Consider the following 21,819-nt stretch of genomic DNA (forward strand, 5'->3'; position numbering starts at 1 on the left):
GCTGCGGTGGGCTGGTGCCCTGCTCGGGGTTTGTTTCCTGCCTTGCGCCCTGTGTTGCCTGAGATTGGCTCCAGCAAACCCCCGTGACCCTGTAGTTAGGATATAGTGGTTTGGATAATGGATGGATGAAACTAATGACTATCTCTGCAATCTCTGATACAAAGAAGGGAACACATCCAAACTAGGGCCCACACAAGGCAGACATGCACACATAACATCAGGCCAATTTAGAAGCACTAGTTAACTTAATAATTTAAGAAGATAACCCACAGTATCCACAGAAAGCCTTATGCGTATACAGAAAATATGCAGAATCCACACTGTTTGCAACCAGACATGGGATTCAAACCCAGGATGCTGGATCTGTTACACAGCTCCTTAGTTTAATTGGAATTCCTATTAAGTCATAATTAAAATGAACAGCGAAAAAACTAAATAAGCAGCAATGTTAAATTACATAGTTAATGAAAGTTTAAACTCTCTTTAAATAGTCTCTGCACACAAGTCCATACAAACTGATATTAATTTCAAAATATAATTAAAGGAATATATGTTTGTTAATTAGTAGTGTACTCTGGGTATAAATATGGTAAAGTCTTGTTACTGGAATGAAGAATCAGTGGTGATTTTTCATACCACCATGCCTGATGCATGACATCATCCAAACAGAAAGTTTATGGATCTTTACCTCCATTGGAATTTTAAAAGGTGACCTTTCTGCGTACTTCTGGTAATGAAGTGAAGAGAGTAGCTAATTTTCATCCTCCTTTTTTATCTGTTTACTGTTAATTAATGAGGATTGTAGCTTTCCGGCAGTAACCTAAATAATCAAAATGAAGGCTCTAATTAAGCAGAATCCATTTCACGCAAACAGAAAGACTGCGTAAATTATGCCAGAAGACACACTTAGTTTTTCCAGACTATGTGGGAAAATTTCTTGAAGTCTAATGAAGGTAAAATAATTAATTTTGGGGCCTTAATTCCTGAAGATATGTATGGTGGGAAGACAACATTCCTCATCACTCAAACAACATGACAACTGTTGTCAAGCACGGTGAAGATGTCATCATAGTCTGTGGCTGAATTAATGCAGGGAGTGGAGGTACTGTAGGTGCATAAGTAAAGATTTGAATCGGGAAGTATAGCTCCAGATATTTTGCCAGTAAGAAAGCAATTCAACACAACAAAGTATCTGAAGTACATAGTCAACTGAACCAAAACAAATGATTTAAAACAGTAAGATCAGTATCCTAGAATGGTCCCGTCTGAGCTTGAATCTTTATTTTATTTAAAAAAAAAAAGTACTCACTTAAGAGACTGTGGACTGCCAATCCCCTAGCAAAGTTTGAGCTCACCTCTTAAAATCAAGTGAGATACAATTCCACAATCCATGTGTGCTTATTGGATAGGCACCTACCCAAACAGACCTACTGTTATAATGTAAGCAAAAGGTGTTTCAAAATAGTATTCATTAAAAAGGTGAACACACCTGTGCATCTAAAGCTTTGAAAAAATTTTATTGTTTTTAATTATTTTCCTAAAAGTTATACATCCAATTTATTAAGCAAATGCAGACACTAAGAAATCGCTACATACTACAGAGAGTGGCCTGGCTGTTTCAAAATCAATGTGCTGGAGGTGTGAGGCTCCAATATTAATATATGTGTTTAAATGTATTTTTTGTTTGATTTTTTATGTCAGTGTAATGCGTAAATGTTAATATATAGCCATGGTGTCCCAGCTATCTGTTAAAACTGCAATTACAGGAATTGTTGCTTATTTTAGTAGCACTAACCTTAAGTGCTCTCTCTCATTCACTAATAATATAACCATTTTCTTAAAAGTTTTGACCTTTCATTTCTCAGGGAAAGAACAATATAGAACTCTAAACAGCTCAGCTACTGTATGCATCACCAAAAATATAATTAATGGTAAGCTCATATTTAAAACTAACAGTGCCTTACAAAAGTATTCAAACACATTCTCTCACTTTACTGAAAAGCAAATCCTACAATGAAATTATGTTGTCTTTGTGATATTTTATTTTCAAATCACTATAATATGATATTATTTTATGTTAGGAAGATGTCCTAAAAAATAAGTTTAAACAAAGAAAAAATAATTGCCTAACAAATACACAGTTGCCTTACAATGGCCTCCATCAGTGAATCATTCAAATTATAGCTATATTTCTGGATAAACTGATAAAAGTATCATCATGTAGGTTGCGAATATGCAGAACAACTGTGAAAATGTAGACTACAGGGCATTCCAAAGAAGTTAGAGATAAAAATAATACAAACAAATAAATTAGGAAACAGTATCAAATTACAAAATAATATCCAAATGTAACAGGAAAAAGTAAATGCTACTCCCACAATAAAATAGGTTAGAAACACAATATTTCTACTTTGTAGCCTTCATCAGGTGTCCCCTTTAGCTCTAGAGTTTTCTAGATGCTGCCAAAATAATAGAGAGATATGAGTGATGCACACGTAGTGGAGCTATTTGAAAATACTGTAAATGTGCAAAAGTTTAAGTCAATTAAACTGAAAAAACTGGAGCAAATATGCCTGGAAGAATGGACCAAACAGTGTGCAAAAGTGGGACATTCAATAATTTCTAATTGAAAAAATGCATTAACTGGTAACACAGTATTTTCTGGTTGGGAATGTCAATATACAACATATAGTTAAAATTGAAAAAAATAGATTTAGATTTTATTGTAGTGTTTTTAATTTTGATTTCAATGACCAAATAACCTTTTTCACTGATAAATTAGAAATGCATTGGAAAACTTGGAAAGACACTTCTACAATGCCTAATCTACACTCTTTGGATTTAGCAGTTAATTATTTCTTGGATATTAAATGTATTTGAAAGCTATATGCATAGTGCAGTAAGCTTGTTAACCATACTCCAATGGGACTAATTATCTTCAAAATTTCATTTGATTCTATCATGGTGTAGTGAACTTTGTTCTTATGATGTCATTACTATAGATTAACATCACAACTACTTAAAAACTATGAGTACTGTCTGAAAAAAACATTAGTTTTTATAAGCACATTATTTGTATATATTACATTTATCTAAAGTAAATAACCAGGCCTGCAACACTGAAACATCCACAACAGAATATACGGTATTTTACTTTGCCAGTCCTTTACTTCTGAAGCCCATATAGATTTTCACATTGATATTTTACTTTTAGCACTCTGAAACTGACTACCAACAAACAATCAAAAACAGAAAAATGTAAAATTTATTAAAATCCACCTACAACCACTATTATAAGATTTAGGCTTGCATGCAGCCTCCTTATAAATGAATGAGCACATTTGTGGCAACCTCAAACTCAGAAAGAGACCCTGGAAGCCAAAATATATCAATAAGAATTTAGACGGAGTAGGAAGGAAAGGGAGCGTGCAACATATGGTTATATTTTAATATTAATTTAATAACCCTGGAATCTAGTCTCTCTCTTCCTTCTACCAATTAATTGTTTGCCTCAGCGTCCTCCCAGATCCACACTTAATTCATTCTTTGGCTATAAGAAAGATTTCAATTCTGTTCACTTTCAGCCTAGCACCATAATCACATACTGCATTTGGTTGGGGTGAGGAGGTGAGTTGTGCAAGGGGAAGGAATGAATGAATTGGACATCAAGCTAGTGCTCCATATACATTTGTGCCTTCCAAGACCTCCAAGGCAGTTTTGCAGGTGCTTGCACTGTCAGAGGAACAGCATGGTCTCTTACAGTTGGGCCCATAGGAATGTCACATCCAACCTGCAGCAATTAAACTGTTCTCCTGCCTCAGTGCTGCACATCCCCCAACATTATTTTATTTTACTTTTTTAGGAGTTATTTTTAATAATTTATTTTACATTCTAGAGCAATTGTTAGATCCCAAGTAACTTTTTTTGAAAACCAAATGTGATCATTTACACAGGTTTATTGAAAGAAATCTTACTGCTGCTCATTTTAACAGCTTCATTTTTCCCCTCTCTATACTATGGAGGCTTATTCCCAGCACTCTAAATATGTGTTAGCAAACAGTTAATAATATAACAGTTGTATAGAGTTATTCTTCAAAGGTATTACTTGCTTATTACCAGTAAATTATTTTTCACAATAGCAGCAAAGTGAGAAACAACTTTTTATGGAGAACATGGATGTACATATACACACTAATTCACACCAAGTTAATTTATATTTAATTATATGAGAATTTCAAGGCTTTTCAAAAATCCAAAAGTGAATAATTTTATATTTGCACTGTACTCTTGGCAACAACAGTAACTTTGATGTAATTTACAGTAGTATTTCTAAGAATATGTGTTGAGAATGAAAGTTTTAATGTATTGCTTCCAAGTATGTTTCTTGAGATTAAATAGAAAAACTATATTTTTTTCCTTGTGTTCTACCCATTTACATGTGTTGGGAATGCATAATAGTGTCATTAATTACTGGTGTGATACTATTCATGAACAATCAGGTACTTGAGTGACTACGTTGGTGATATGCAACAGACTAAAACATGATTAGCTGCTTAGTCCTTAGTCTCGATTTTATTCTGTTGTTCATTGCAGCTACACATAGATCTGCAGTACCGTACTACTGGTATGATGCTAGTATGATACTATCTGAGGTATACAGTAACTGACACAATAGCTCTTTTACCAACAAAAGATTTTGTTTTTGCTTTTCCCTTCTAAATGCTGACAATTCACTTTGCTTACACTACTAGACATTAAAATTTTCCTCTATTTCATTGGTTTAACGTTTTCTCTCAAAACAGTAATGTCTGATCACAAGATTTAGCACAAAACATGTTTTAAAATTTTTCTTACGCTTGACAGAGATAACATTCAAAAAAATGTGGTCTGTTATCATGAACTTTATAAAAGATTGTGCCTCTGCAAATATACACATGCATCCCAATGATGACCTCTGCATAATAGTGTGTGATTCATGGTGTGGCAAATTAGTTTATTAATGGCTGATATTGTAAATAATACAAGACTGTAATCTTTCTGGTGCAGATTTAACAACTCTGATCTCAAAATGAGTAATTCCAGAATGAGATATATTTTTTACATGCAGGAGATATAGGGAAAGATAAAGGATCTGATAAAACAAATGACAGGGGTTCAGACTTCTCTAAAAGATCTAGTTGGGGGCAGTACAGGGGTGTCAACGTATGGGCAAGCTGGGCAGTTGCCCAGGAGCCCGATGCTAATCTATGTATGTTTTGACTTTCTGAGTAGTTGTGTAGGTAGGGGACCCAGTGCACTGCTTTGCCCGGGGGCCTATAATGCTGTTAAGACAGGCCTGGGGCATTAAGTAATCTGACAACACCTTTGCTACTGGTATACCTGCTCCCACCAAAAGCAGCCAGAAAAAAGAGCCTTTAATTCTTTACCCATCAAGATACCCTGGGGATTCTAATCAGTGCAGGGATTTCCAAAATTGGTGCTGTACAATTTTCAAAACCCAACCCACCACATATCCAGATGACAGAACACACTTACTGTTAATAATGTCATTACTCAAGAAAAAGACATTGCAGTGGGCTACAGTGATATATGATACAAATAACGTGCTGTTTCTTGCTAATTACATTTGTGCAAGAATTTAGAAAATTGATATACCTGTATGAGCTCTAGTAGTGGAATGCTGTCAAGAATCCAAATCAATAATTGAGTACATTATAGAATTTTGATTGTACACAGCTGAGTTGGGACTGGAATCATAATGGCACTCATTTCTGTGTTTAAAATAGGACTCTCAATAGAAATTAACAAATTAGAGAGTTATAATATATATGAAACACACCTGAGAGTGTAATTGAAGTAGTTGCAAAAAGTGAGCAACAGGCTATCACCAGGAAAAAATGGAATGCAGGTGGGAAAGGGGACCTGTAACTCATTCTGATGAATCAAAGTAATGACTGAGCCCATGGAATTGGAGAAACCCTCTATCAGAGTTAAACAGCATGCTTGCAATAGCAAGTAGCAAAAGAATGTATCTGTTTCTAGGGCACATGGTGCCAAGCTCCAACAGGTGTATGGAAACTAAAATTCTTACTCTATGTTAGAATGACAGCCACTCAATCAATTAGGCAACACAAGGTGGCTACCTAGGGTGCCGTTTGCGAAAGGTAAGGGGTCTGTGCTCCAGACAGATAGGGGAGAAACTCCACAGTGTTTGAAGTCTCACAATACCAACACTGAAATGTGCCATTTATGTAACTCAAGTGGCGCATGCTCTGGACCTTAGCATTTACCCCGCCCCTGCTATGCACACAGAGGGGTGCCATTTTGTTAACTCAAAGTGTTCTATATGGTTTGGGTTGTTAGGGTGGGTGCTTATATTTAAACTCTTTATCAAGATATTTTTTGTAAGTTTTTGTTTAATTAATAATACTACATCTACTGCTTTAATAATAGTTTCTGGGGCTGTTGAAAATTTTATTAGTTCTTTAATGGTGGAACAAATACAAATTATTCCCATTCCTCTAAAATATTATTTCCAAGTATAGTCTATGGATAGTAAGGCTATTGGTTCTGGCCATTTGGATTTTACTACACCTTCTTTATCAGTGCTTTTCAAGTTATTTCATAAACAACACATTGATTCTTTCATTATTCAGTCTCCTCATCATCAAATAATTATTATTTATACTTGGTTACAGTAGCATAATCCCACTACTGAGTGGAAGACTAAAGATATTGTTAAGTTGAGCATGATTTAATTCAAAAACAGACAAATACTTGAGGAACGGCTGGTTCACTTTACATAAAATCTGGTAAACATTTACATTCAGGAAACAACACAAGGTCAGCATGTGGTTGAAGCTACAGTGGTGTGGCTTAAGAACATCATTGAAAATTTGAAAAGTCCTGAAGTTTGTGGTTCAGAAACAGTCCCCATTCAATTTGAAGAAATCTATTAAGATAAAAAGACAGAAATCACCCAACCAAGATGTGAATAACTAATACAAACTTGGAGGTGCAATGATAAATTATTACCAAAGATGCTTCTGTAAAATATTTATTGAGGAGAATGAACACTTATGTAAATAATACATTTTAAATTCTCATTTTTCATGGTTTTGTTACATAAGGAGAAAAAATCCCTTTTCTATATGAAGTGTATTTTGAGAAGTAGTTAGGTGAAGGTTTTCAGTAAAATCAATAACACTTAAATTTACAAATGTTTAAAGTGAGCACAGACTTTCTTATTGCACTGTTTGTTGGGTGAAACCTGAAGTAACTTCATTTCATTCTTCAGATCTATCTTGTTTGCTCTGAAGTTCCTTACAAATAAAGTATAGGTTCAGATTATAAACCAATATTTTGGTTAATCTAAGTAACTAGTAATATAGTGATATGATATATACCTTGTATGTTAATTTCATCCAGATGTTTATTTTTGTAACAGATCATCTAATTCAGTACAACTAAAACAAACCAATTTTAACATGTTACCTTAAAATGCTTATTGTTGAATTTTAGATGAAACTTGAGGTGAAGAAAAAATACTTCAGTGTTCTTTACATCTAAATGTTTTGTTTCACAACACACAAATATGCTTGCACATGAATTTACTGGAGTCAAAAAATAGAAACTTACAAAAGCCGATTGGTTCCAGCCTCTAATCTCCAGAGTTACACCTTCATGCATTTTTAATTAAAGAATACTAGAGAGTGACCTTGGAGATTTCCACCAGGGTTAAAAGAGCAAGGAAATGTTTGAATCCCAATGAAGCAGGGGAGAAATATTTCACATTGTACTAGTCTAAGTGGCAATGCTTTTAAAGGACTTCTAATAAAAAAGAGTACTGGGAGAACAAAGCAACATGTTGTGCATTTGAATTGCATAGTTTTCTAGCATTTTTTTTAGCATTTACTATATAGATGATATACCAATAAATTATAACTGTAAATAGTTTAAAACTAATAGCTGTGGATGAATTTCGACATATACATAACTGTAACTGTTCTGAAAACAGTGGATGTCAGTAAGAAATGTAAATAAGGAAATAGTAAATGCCCTGTCTGGTATACAAGTGATTTATGTTTCCCTTGAATAAGAACATAACTCAGAGATTTTTATATCTTCACAGTCAAGGTGGGATAAGAACCTAGAAAATCTAATTTTAAGGAAAAGCAAAAATAAAAGACAAACCAGGGGTTCTCCAGTGGTTTAAAATATAAAGTACAGAGCATGCAGAACAGCATACAAGTGGAATGTCAAAATGAATTCTCACAAGAATTGAACCTAAGAATGGACCTAAGAAACCCTGAAAAGACCTTAAATTAAATAAGGGATCTCAATTTCTTACTAACTGGCTAGGCACCAGTGGTTAGCTCAACATTCACACTTGTTCTGGACATTTGTTCTCTTATAGCAGATGATGTTTTGCACATTTCTTAACAGTAAAAATATTTTGAACTTGGCAATATATACATAAAACATAATGCTTTTGGTCTCTACAGAAAGCTTATGACCAAAGGTGAAGAAGAAGAACAAGACACTAACACACCTGGGGCTGCTGCTTACCAGATTATCCTGGAAGATAACGGTGATCGCCACCCTTTAGAAACTACTAATTGCAATCTTATCTGCTTTATACTCAGCTGAAAACTACTCAATATCAAAAAGTACTCATATATCTAAATCAGAAGAAGGACTGGAAAAAAACACATCTTCTACACACTTCACAGACGCAGCTCTTGGGATCTGAAAAAGAGTACTTTCTGTACCTTGATATTCTGAGACTGGAGACACTCCATTAACAGAGATTTACAAGCACTGTAAACATATTTGCCATAAAGAGTGGATTGTAATGCAAACAATTAGACAGGCATCAAGCTGAGCTGTGGAAGCATACTTTCACAAAAGTGATAATGAGTTGAAGCAGTGCCATAGCAAGAGTCCAAATGCTGCAGTTACAGACATCCCTGAAGTACAAAAAAAGTAAAAAATGAAAGTATGTATATATATATATATATATATATATATATATATATATATATATATATATATATATATATATATATATGGCCGAAGAGGGGGGTGACGTGTCCGGTGACAGAAGGAGTGGAGGAAAATAAAGAGAGTGGAACTGAAGGTAGGAACTTTGAATGTTGGCAGTATGACTGGTAAGGGGAGAGAGTTAGCAGATATGATGGAGAGAAGGAAGGTTGATATATTATACGTGCAAGAGACTAAATGGAAGGGGAGTAAGGCCAGGTGGATCGGAGGTGGATTCAAATTGTTCTATCATGGTGTGGATGGGAGGAGAAATGGGGTAGGAGTTATTCTGAAAGAACAGTATGTCAAGAGTGTTTTGGAGGTGAAAAGAGTGTCAGTCAGAGTAATGATTATGAAGCTGGAAATTGGAGGTATGATGATGAATGTTGTTAGTGCATATGCACTGCAAGTTTGGTGTGCAATGGGCGAGAAAGAAGATTTTTGGAGTAAGTTGGATGAAGTAATGAACAGTGTACGCAAGGGACAGAAAGTGGTGATTGGAGTGGATTTCAATGGGCATGTTGGTGAAGAGAACAGTGGGGACGAGGAGGTAATGGGTAGGTATGGTGTCAAGGAAAGCAATGAAGAAGGTCAGAGGATAGTGGATTTTGCCAAAAGGATGGACGTGGCTGTGGTAAATACATATTTTAAGAGGAAGGAGGAACATAGGGTGACGTACAAGAGTGGAGGAAGATGCACACATCCTATGCAGAAGAGTCGATCTGAAGGAGATTGAAGACTGCAAAGTCGTGGCAGGAGAAAGTGTAGATAAGCAGCATAGGATGGTGGTCTGTAGGATGACATTGGAGATCAATAAGAGGAAGAGAGTGAGGACAGAGCCAAGGATCAAATGGTGGAAGTTGAAAAAGTAAGACTGCAAGGTTCAGTTTAGGGAGGAGGTGAGACAAGCACTGGATGTCAATGAAGAGTTACCAGACAGCTGGGAAACTACAGCAGATGTAGTAAGGTTGACAGTAAGAAGGGTGCTTGGCGTGCCATCTGGAAAGAGGACGGAGGAAAAGGAAACCTGGTGGTGGAATGAGGAAATACAGGAGAATATGCAGAGGAAGAGTATGGCAAAGATGAAGTGGGATAGTCAGATAGATGTAAAAAGTAGACAAGAATACAAGGAGATAAGGTGCAAGGTGAAGAGAGAGGTGGCGAAGGCTAAAGAAAAAGCGTATGATGAGTTGTATGAGAGGTTGGACACTAAGGAGGGAGAAAAGGACCTGTAATGAACGAGCTGGGAAAGATGTGCAGCAGGTTAGGGTGATAAAGGATAAAGATGGAAACATACTCACAAGCGAGGAGAGTTTGTTGAGCAGGTGGAACGTGTACTTTGAGAGGCTGGTGAATGAAGAGAACGATAGAGAGAAGAGGTTGGAGATAGTGAATCAGGAAGTGCAATGGATTAGCAAGGAGGAAGTAAGGACAGCTTTGAAGAGGATGAAAAATGGAAAGGCTGTTGGTCCAGATGACATACCTATGGAAGCATGGATGTGTTTAGGAGAGATGGCAGTGGAGTTTTTAACCAGATTGTTTAATGGAATCTTGGAACTGAGAGGATGCCTGAGGAGTGGAGAAGAAGTGTATTGGTGCCGATATTTAAGAATAAGGGGGATGTGCAGGACTATAGTAACTACAGGGGAATAAAATTGATGAGCCACAGCATGAAGTTATGGGAAAGAGTAGTGGAAGCTAGTTTAAGTAGTGAGGTGATGATTCGTGAGCAGCAGTATGGTTTCATGGCAAGAAAGCGCACCACAGCTGCAATGTTTGCTCTGAGGATGTTGATGGAGAAGTTTAGAGAAGGCCAGAAGAAGTTGCATTGCGTCTTTGTAGACCTGGAGAAAGCATTTGACAGGGTACCTCAAGAGGAGCTGAGGTATTGTATGAGGAAGTCAGAGGTGGCAGAGAAGTACGTAAGAGTTGTACAGGATATGTACGAGGAAAGTATGACAGTGGTGAGGTCTGCAGTAGAAGTGATGGATGTATTCAAGTTAGAAGTGGGTTACATCAGGGTTCGGCTCTGATCCCTTTCTTATTTGCAATGGTAATGGACAGGTTGACAGATGAGATTAGGCAGGAGTCCCCTATGATGTTTGCTGATGACATTGTGATCTGTACCGATAGTAGGGAGCAGGTTGAGGAAACCCTGGAGAGGTGGAGATATGCTCTAGAGAGGAAAGGAATGAAGGTCAGTAGGAACAAGCCAGAATACATGTGTGTAAATGAGAGGGAGGTCAGTGGAATGGTGAGGATGCAGGGAGTAGGGTTGGCGAAGTTGGATGAGTTTAAATACTTGGGATCAACAGTACAGACAATGGGGATTGTGGAAAACAGGTGAAAAAGAGAGTGCAGGCAGGGTGAAATGGGTGGAGAAGAGCGTCGGGAATAATTTGAGACATACAGGTATCAACAAGAGTGAAAGGGAAGGTATACAGGACGATAGTGAGCCCAGCTATGTTATATGGGTTGGAGACGGTGGCACTGACCAGAAAGCAGGAGACAGAGCTGGAGGTGGCAGAGTTAAAGATGCTAAGATTTGCACTAGTTGTGACGAGGATGGATAGGATTAGAAATGATTACATTAGAGGGTCAGCTCTGGTTGGACGGTTGAGAGACAAAGTCAGAGCGGTGAGATTGCGTTGGTTTGGACATGTGCAGAGGAGAGATGCTGGGTATATTGGGAGAAGGATACTAAGGATAGAGCTGCCAGGTAAGAGGAAAAGAGGACAGCCTAAACAAAGGTTAATGGATGTGGTGAGAGAGGACATACAGGTGATGGGTGTAACAGAACAAGATGCAGAGGACAGAAAGATATGGAAGAAGATGATTCGCTGTGGAAGAAAGAAGAAAAAGATATATATATATATATATATATATATATATATATATATATATATATATATATATATATATATATATATATATATACTTGTCAATGATATGGCAGCAACACATCGGAAATTAAAAGAATGGCATGCAAGATAGGCCACTGAGAATGAGTAATGGGGACAGAGTAAAGACGAAGCAAATGGCACACTTATGAAATCTGAAAAGAAATTAAGCCACTTGAAGGTGTGGTCACAAAGATGCATATTGGCAGTTGAAAGTACATTTCACAGAGACATCCAGGCCCATGGAGGTAAATATTTTTACATTTAATATAGCACAGAATCCAGGGTCACTTTTACACTGGCTATTCTTAATAAAAGAGAAAAAAAGTAAATGCTGATTAAATAGTTTTTACATAATTTATCACACTAACAAGCTACAGACAACTGGGTACGTTTTGTTTGCATGTACTTACTGATTATCTGTTCTAACATGGTCCAGCTTAAGATGGCAATCACCTATGCATGGTATATTATCTGTGATGTTTGTTTTAGCCTTCTTTTTTATGATGGGTCTAAACTTTTAATGATAAAAACATATGAGGTGCATAGTGGTTTTCGAATCAATGGCTGTGATCAACTAGCATCTACAAAGTTTCATTTAACTAGGAGTCTTTATTCATTACCAAGCTTGGCCTTGAATGTCGTAAGATGAAGGTCTTATTGTGGACATCAGGAGAGAGAGAGAGAGAGAGAGAGAGAGAGACATGCAATGATATTAAATTTCATTGGGGCTCCATGGACTGATGAGATTTATTTATGATATATAAGATTCACTCTGAATGCTCAGTTAATGGTGCCTAGAAAGAAGAGCTAACTTGAGCAGCTTCAGTATGTACCTGGCCTCCGCCCTGCTGGCTGTATCACAAAGCTGGTGTATAATTCCTCCCTGATCTTTATGAACAATGTATTAGACATAGACATTTATATATAAGATAATTAGGTAAGAGATTGTGACATGACTGCATATAAATGGAATGGCTTAAGTCCATATAATGTTAACAATTCTTGGGATTGTTTTATATTGCATCTGTTAATAGAGAACCATTCATCCCAACACAAGTTCAATAACAAAATACACACTTTTACATTTCATATATTTTTATCAATTTAATCACAAGAGGGTTGTGTAAATTGTTCAGTGTCAGATAGACTAAACAATCAAACTAGGGGTTTAGTGGATTAGAGAACAACACTCCCTTAAATGAAATAAATATATAGCACTTTCTAATTCAAATAAAATTGCAAGTCAAAATTACACAAATTTTTGTATCATTAATATCTTGTACTGGCAAAATTGGGTTCACAAAATGGATGGATGGATGTTTGTTTCCCTTTAAGCAAAAGTGCATTATGTTTCATCTTTTACAACTGAAATGGAGCTTTAATATGACAGAGACAGGTCTTTATCAAAACATGTGCAGTTGAAAGCTTTTTAATTAGTTACTGCTTATAAGGCACAGCTCTCCAGATACCCACCATTGTTGTCTGACTATCTAGCAGATACTCACATAAAAAAAGGAGAAAATAAAACAATGGTATTTATTTTATATAAGAGCATTGCTACTAATCTGAAGTGCTCTTATCCTGACCTAGTAAGTCCACAAAATAATTATACACATTTAAATAAAACAATGAATCATGTATCACTAATCTGACCCAGTACCATTCTGATGCAACATTCTACATTAGTTTATTTAATTATTGATTTTTTTCATTTATTGGAAATAGAAAGTAAACTTCTAGTACTGTGGCATATTGGTTGTGGTGCTACATAACAGCCCTGACAGCTTAGATTTCATTCCCAGCCTATTTATCGTCTCTGCAAAATTAAATTGTTTAAGCAGTTCTTGCTCTGATTTTATTCTCCTAACTTGTTCATTTTAGCTAAACTTGTGACCTTTTTTTGGATCTAACTGATGTAGCTGGAATAATCTTGCAACTCTAATGTTCACAAAATGGAAAGATGGGTGGAATTAGTCACAGTGGACTTTCTGATTGTTCTGTTTGTACTTACTTTGGACTTTGTTAAACTTGATAACACTTAGCAGATATAAGTTTGTTTTGGCTTACCTAGTTACAAGGTGATGATGCGATCATTTAAAAAAAATGAAATATGTGTTTAAAAGTAGGATTTAGCATTTAATAGGTAGCTACACTTTTGCAAAAGGATTTCTTTCAAACTGAAAGCACAGGATTGTTCAGAAAATTCAAGGCCTGCTATTGAGACTCACAAAAATGTTAAAACAATGTGTGTTCCAGGAAGACTTTCGGCAGCCCTGTTTAATTATTAATTGATGTGTTGAAACGCAGAGTAAAAAAGATTCCATTTTTGTATTATGGGTCTTTTTATCTAAATGTGTGTATTTTAAAGCTTCTACAATGTGGCAATGTAGTTTAAGACATGTCAATATATGAAATAATTGAAATGTTTAAAAAAAAAACTTTAATGAAGCAACACAGCAAATGAAATGCAGCATATTCCTTCCTTGGTAAAGGTAGAAAAAAAATAAATTACCTTTATAATGGAAGAAAATGTGTTTATTTTTAGGTTTCATGAGTAGTCTAATACACAAACACTCCTACATCTGTCTATCTGATGCTTTGATACACCATTGGCCTTTAGAGTAAAGCTTGTTGTGTGCTTTAATGACGGTTATTATAACTTGGCTCCATTTATCCAACAGTCAAGACATTAAAGTCTCATTATGAAAACCATCTAATGAAGTCTGGCATTTTAATTTATATAAGTATCTATTAATCATTTTATTTTTCCATCACATTGCTTTTCTGTTTATCTGCTTTGCTGTGCTCCAATTTATTTTCCTGTCTACACCCATAAATCCCCACATTGCAATTGAGTTACCTGCAAGATGACTTGGCTACTAATCACTGCTGCTGTGGAAAAAAACCATACTACACAGCAATCAATACTACCATTTACATATAGTTTTAAAATAAAATGTTTTCATGCATTTAGTCTGAAATAACAGTGTCACCACACTTAACTAAATGATATGACAGGGCACATGCACAAGTAGAAGACTGTTTAGATTAAACCTTCTATCACAGCATATAGCATGAAATGGAAACGTGATGAGATTTACAAGCTTAGAGATGGGCATGTACGTGGAAATATAATACATTTGTGATATAATGTAAACCAATAAAGTAGGTATTTTTTTTTTCGTTCTAAATAGAAAATTAAATGTAAGAGCATGAATGAATCTCCCTTCAAAAATCTACTCAAGAACAGAGTGACTAAAATGTAAATGTAAATTGTTCATTACAACTCAATAGTAATGCTTTGTCAAATGCGACGTCATTATGATTTATAAAAGCAATGCATCAGTGACATGTCTGGTACTTGAATTGAAAAAAATGCTTCTCCTTGTCTCTTTGCACTATGCAGACAGAAATAATGATCTTTATGTTTTTAAGGATACAAAAAGGAAGCTTAATAGAGATTCAGCAAGGGCGGGCTGCATATTAATGCTCAAGGTTAAGCTTGCAAACTACTTCAAAATAATTGAGAGCTTGAAGGCCATAAAATAAGGGCTTTGATCACATTTTTTACAGTTGCCTACTGCATATGATTCTGCTTTTCATTATTTTGAAATATATATATTATATTGCACATTATATAATTAGTGCCATGTACCCAGTATGAAGTGATTATCCTCCCTCTCTCCTCCCTTGAACAGTTAGTGCTGGTGTATGGATAGTCTTAGAAAGGAAATGCTGGAATTTTTCATAATGTATAACACCCTTCTTATAGTCTTTAAGTAACCATTTATTACTCTGGATTACTCTTTATTAGCTTTTATTACTTTCATTTATTATGACTTTCTTATACTTGTTTTTTGTATTTCACACATATATGTGTTTATTTTCAATGTAGCTATGTATTTTCCAGTGTGAAATAATACGACTGCACACACTTAAAAGGGTTTGGAGCAGCCACCCATATAATATCTCATCTTGCAATGGGTTTGAAAATCAAGAGTCCAAACAAGAACTGAATCACTATTGTAAAGATGGCAGCTTCAAATGCCAAGCCCAGAAGTGATGTAAGGAACCGGAAGTGACTTGTTTCTGTGCACCGGAACCGGAAGTGACGTGCTTCTGTGCGCTGAGGAACCAGAAGTAATGTGCTTCTGGGTGCTGGAACCAGAAGTGATGTGCTTCTGGGCACCGGAAGTGTTGTTGTCAAGGATGAATCAGACAGGTTTTCCCATGTTAGGTCGGCAGAGATAGCAGAAGAAGGTTTAGTGCACCCCAACACCCTTTGGCCTGGCATGGAATTACCCTCACTTGGTCCATATAGCTTCCTCCTACTTGCACATGTGTGACACCAGGTTCCCAAAATCGAGCAACAGCTGGGTTGGCAAGGTAAGTTCCAGTCAGGAATCAAATGTGTAACAAAAAAAATTCCAATAAAGTTTGTTTTAAAAATGCTTAGTGAAAATAAAATAAAAAATAAATAAATCAAATTATAAAGATTCAGAAAAAATTTATTACATATACAGAATAAAAGGCAAGAAAGGGAAAAAAGGTTTCTTCTCCGTTTCATTACAATCTTGGATTTCTTATGTTAAACTTCAGTCACGTTCTATACCTTTTGAAACTTTTTGCTTTCCATGCTTTACTAACTGCAAGGCAGGTCATAGACAGAACTAGTCTCTAGTCAGAATGACATGAAATAATTAGAATATTTTATTTGCAAGTTAGCTGGCAGGGGTTATAATAGAACCTTCCATTATCTATGCACTAATATACAGGAAAACATTTTAGCATAACCAGGAAAATATGTATATCAATTTTACATAACCTAACTAACTAGCAAATGGGTCTTAGTGCACTTTTAATGAAAACTGCTTATTCCATTACAGATTCACAGGCTGTTAAAGACCATCTCTGTAACACTGGGTTGCAAAGCAGGAATTATTTTTGGATAGGATGCTAGACCATCATCTAGCACATCAATGCAGACACCCTCACTCACGCATGTTGGGCTAATATATTCACCAGTCAATGTAGTATATGTATGGCAAGTCTAGGATTTCTGCCCATGGATACTGAAGCTGTAAAGCAGTACACATTATTACAGTATATGACAAGTGTTTATTATTATGGTGTAAGGAAGAAAGGAAGGCAAAAACTGTTACCTTTTTAGGCAGGGCTTTTTTTAAATATAAAACAAATGACAGGTACATTGAGCAGGCGTAGTTCATCTGTCTCCCCAAATTCTTCTCTCTCTCTTTCTCTTAAAGCATAACACAGTCTAAAACTGACAGTCAAATAGGAAAAAATACTATAAATTATACGTTACATTGTTTGTTTACAAAGTGTAATGTTTTAGTAAGAAAAGAGTTATTTTGTAGAGGGAACATTTTATACATGAATTTACATCATTAACTTATTGTTATCTTAATGTTTGTATAGTGGAGCAGTGGACAGCATTGCCACCTCAAAGCTTGTGGACCCTGGTTTAATTACAGGCTGTGGATGTTTTATATCACATTTGCATGTTCTAACCTTGTTCACATATGTTTCTCCAAACAGTATGAAGAAATACAGTGACATCTACTGACAATACAAACTTGGGCCTCTGCATAATGCCTTCCTAGGATGTGATAATTCTGTACTGAGCTCATCTCTAGATATTCACTCTATTAACACTATAATAATGAACCATAGCTTAAATAAAAAAAAAATTGCACAAAGCTGTATAAATGCAAATAATTTAATTACTGTTTCACCTCTAGATGTGCACTGTATTGGAACTATAACTACAGATTATAGATTAAGTCAAAAATATGTACAAAGTGGCATTAACATGAATAACTTAATTACAGTTTGAAACTTTAGTAAAACTCAGATTCAGCTTTGCTCTTTAAATATGGCCTTACTAAATATTAGAGTGTTAACCAGCTAGATTGTTATAATAATGACTTTATTAGTGATAGGAAAATCGACTTTCTTACGTTAACTGAAATATGGCTTAGTTTTAATTGAAACTGTACCTCCAAATTATAGTTTTACTCATGCGATTCGCCAAGGCAATAAAAGTGGCGGTTTAGCAAATATTTACTTTAGCTAAAAAAAGTGTAGAGCTGTTGAGTGTGGTACATTTGTATCTTTTGAGTATATTGCCATTGTAATTCAAGGTGTGTCCCAGTCACTCGTATTGTCCATTTACAGTCCTCCTAAATATAATGCGTCCTTCAGTGAGGAATTCTCAGGCTCAGTATCTATAATAGTAACTAACTTTGACAGGTTCCTAATTTTTGGCGATTTTAACTGTCATGTCAATAACCAGTTTGACCCGAAAGAAAGAGATTTCATGAACCCCGGCACATGTTTAATCTCAGCTAAAGTTAAACTTTGTATAACTTTACAAGATGCTGAAAAAATAGTTCACACTTTTGTATTTAGTCGAATTGATTACTGTAATGCACTCCATAAAGGGACTACCTAAGAAAGACATCAGTTGGTTACAGTTAGTGCAGAATGCAGCAGCAAGAATCTTAACTAGAAAAAGGAAACCTGAGCACATCTCACCAGTCTTAATGTTGTTATATTGGTTACCCGTGTCACTTAAAATTGACTTTAAAATACTACTAAAGGCTTCCAAAGCCACTGATAATCTCACCCCATCCTATATTTTGGAATGTTTGTCCCCTTACACTCCAAGTCATAATCTTAGATCTTCTAATGGTGGTCTGCTTATAACTCCAAGAGCCAAGCTTAAAAGAAGTGGCTTTTGACTGTTTTGCACCTAATATTTTGAATACTCTACCAATAGAAATTCACCAGGCTAATGTTGTGGAACAATTTAAGAAATTTCTAAAACCCATTATTTTAAAAGGCTTTTTCATGGTAACATTTTAGTTGTATCCCTGTTAATCTATATAGGTAATGAATTATTATTTTCCTTAGGGTTCTGCAGTTCCCTACTTATCTATACTGCTGTCTTATTTGTCTGCTGTCTTTTCCAGTTCTGATCAAGGTATCATGCTGCCCCTGAGTTTATGGATTAAATGGCAGGTATCCCAGCTGACCACATGACCACCATCATCTTCAATTTCTTCCATGTGAAGCCTGAAAATCATAAGGGCTGATTTAGAACGTCTATGTTGGGTAGACTGCCCAGTGGGGGCTGGGTGGCCTGTTGACCTTGGAACCCCTACAGATTTTTTTTTTTTTTTCTCCAGCCTAACTGGAGTTTTTTTTTTCTGTCCTCCTGGCCATTCGGCTGTACCTTTTTCTTTGTTAGAAATGTTGTTGTTAAGTTTCCATGTCACCATTGACAGATGTCAAGAAAAATATTGTGAATGTGAATAATTTGAATAAATGCATCTGTCTATTTCAAACTGACAATAATCTTGCTGTGCTAGAAATATTAAAGTTTGCAGTATTTAGTTTTAAAACTGTATTTACATGAGAGCAATTTCAAGTTATCAATTAATGTAACTTTCATGACTTTTTAGATATGGGAAGAAAGTTGGGAGTACCCCCAGAAAGTTCCACCGTTTCCACATAGACAGTTTGCAAGCCACAGACAGCAGCACTAAGCATCTGTCCCACTCTGCCATCTGCACTTTTTTTCCACGTCTATTTCATTTTACTGACAATTGATTTTTAAAATTGCTGCACAAGATCAGCTCTATTGTATTCTACTAATAAAAATTCCAAATCTGTTGGAAGGATGCTAACTGTTCTAAGCTGTTTATCAAATCTCACTGACATTATTCTCTTATGTACAGTATATTTTTCATTGAACTCATCTCTGTGTTTATTTTTATTTAAAATACATTTAATACTATATTGCTCTGAGCAATTATATTATATTGAGTTTTATACTTGCGTGCTTTAAAAGCACCTTGTGATAGATATACTGGAAAAGGAACTGTATAATGGATTGACAAACAAATCACGTTAGTGTTATTTGCATGTTGTGATGGCAGATGTTATTGTTTGTTGGTCCATGCAGGACACACTTTGCTATGTGTGATTTGTAATCATAGTCGAAACATTGGGATCATCATGTCTAATTCTAAAGAAAGATTGTGAACCTTCAAAGTCTGAGAAACTTTGTCCCGTCTAAGAATACTTTTTGTCCAGTGCTACTCTTAGCAAATATTGAAAATCTACACTTACAATCTAATTTTTTTGTTTTTGTATATATAGCCAAGCTAAGGAACTGATTGGCCTATCATAATTCCAGTTTCTGTGAATTTCTGGCTTATGGAAGCAATTGGCTATAATTCTGTTATAAAGTACATAAAGAAGTCTGTCTCACCCAGAATTGAGAGGAGAACAAAAAATATATATCTCTCAGACAATGCCAGTAATGACATTGTAACTCTGCTAACAGGTTGGCTCTCATTAATGAAACCTGACATCATCAAAGTTCAATACTTAAAAAAAAAATCTGCAGCTAAAATGAATTCTTAAAATCAAAACTATACTAGGAGTCAAATACTTCTTAGACACTGTCAATTTAATTCTTTATGTAACTGAATTCCAAAAATAGAAATATTATTCAAGAACATAAAAGCAAAAAAAGAATAAAAGATGGGAGATAAAGTGAACAGACACAAAGAAAAAGGCTCTAAGTATAATTGTAATTCAACTAAAAGTTGAAAATTAAGTAGCAACCTATATAAGTAATGTAATAAACTACAAGCAAGTGTTTCCCTGGCACTATGGTTAGCGCTTCTGCCTCCCAGGTCCAGGAGCATGGGTTTAGGTCCTGTTCATATTGTGATCTATGTGGAATTTGCGCATTCTTCTCACATCTACTTCAGGGTCACACATTTTTGCCAAAATTCCAAACAAGTGTATGCTAAGTCATAGTTCTCTTTGACGCAATGGGGTCCTCTCCATGAAATGAATGATGCAGATGTGACAATAGATTATAAGATGGAAATTTAATACCCAGAATCAATTTTTTTAAAAACAAACAATGGAAAAAGCTTGAAAAAGATCTATTTATTTAATTATTAAAAATTAGTTTGTATGTTCAAGGTTCATTTTATTTAGCTATGTTTACTCAAGAAATTTGACTTCTCAGTTGCATCCAATCACAGACAGAAATTAAATAAAACAAATAGAGACAAGACAGGTTAAAAACCTGCACAGAAATTCTAAAATGTTTACGTCATTTGAAAAACAATTATTTGCTGATACTTCTACCAGTTTGATAGTGATTTTTTGTCAAAAATGGTTACATGATACATATTTTCTCTGATATTCCTTGTTAAAAACATGTATGGCACTTAGGAAAAATTAATGTACTGGAGTGTTCAGTATGGGTTTTTAAAATAACTGTCCTCCCTGATCTACTAGTTTTATGAATGTATTTGTGTTTATATAAAAGAATTTTGGGTCGAGACATGATCATCTCGGAGAGACATTTTGACATCACGTGAGACTAGACATTACAATAGGAAGCAAGACCCGTGAGATGGTGACTTTTTCACGTCACGCCCTACATACACACATATTCTGTGAGACAATTTAACATCTCACAAGACAAGGAAGTGAGACAAAAGGACAGCTGCTGTACAGGCTTTTAGATGATCAATGCACATCACAACATGCAGATCATGCAGCATGGCACAAGCGGCAGCTGGCTTAAAGGACAGCTGCTGTACAGACTTTTAAATGATCGACGTGCAGCGCAACATGCAGATCACGCAGCACAAAGGACAGCTGGTCTACAGGCATTTAAATGATCAACACGCAGCATGACATGCAGATCACACAGCACAAAGGACAACTGCTATATGGCCTTTTAAATGATCGACCGGCAGCGCGACATGCAGATCACGCAGCACAAAGGACAGCTGCTGTTTAGGCTTTTAAATGATCG

This window comes from Polypterus senegalus, chromosome 13 (genome assembly GCF_016835505.1).
Source record: "Polypterus senegalus isolate Bchr_013 chromosome 13, ASM1683550v1, whole genome shotgun sequence".
In the NCBI taxonomy this organism is placed as follows: Eukaryota; Metazoa; Chordata; class Cladistia; order Polypteriformes; family Polypteridae; genus Polypterus; species Polypterus senegalus.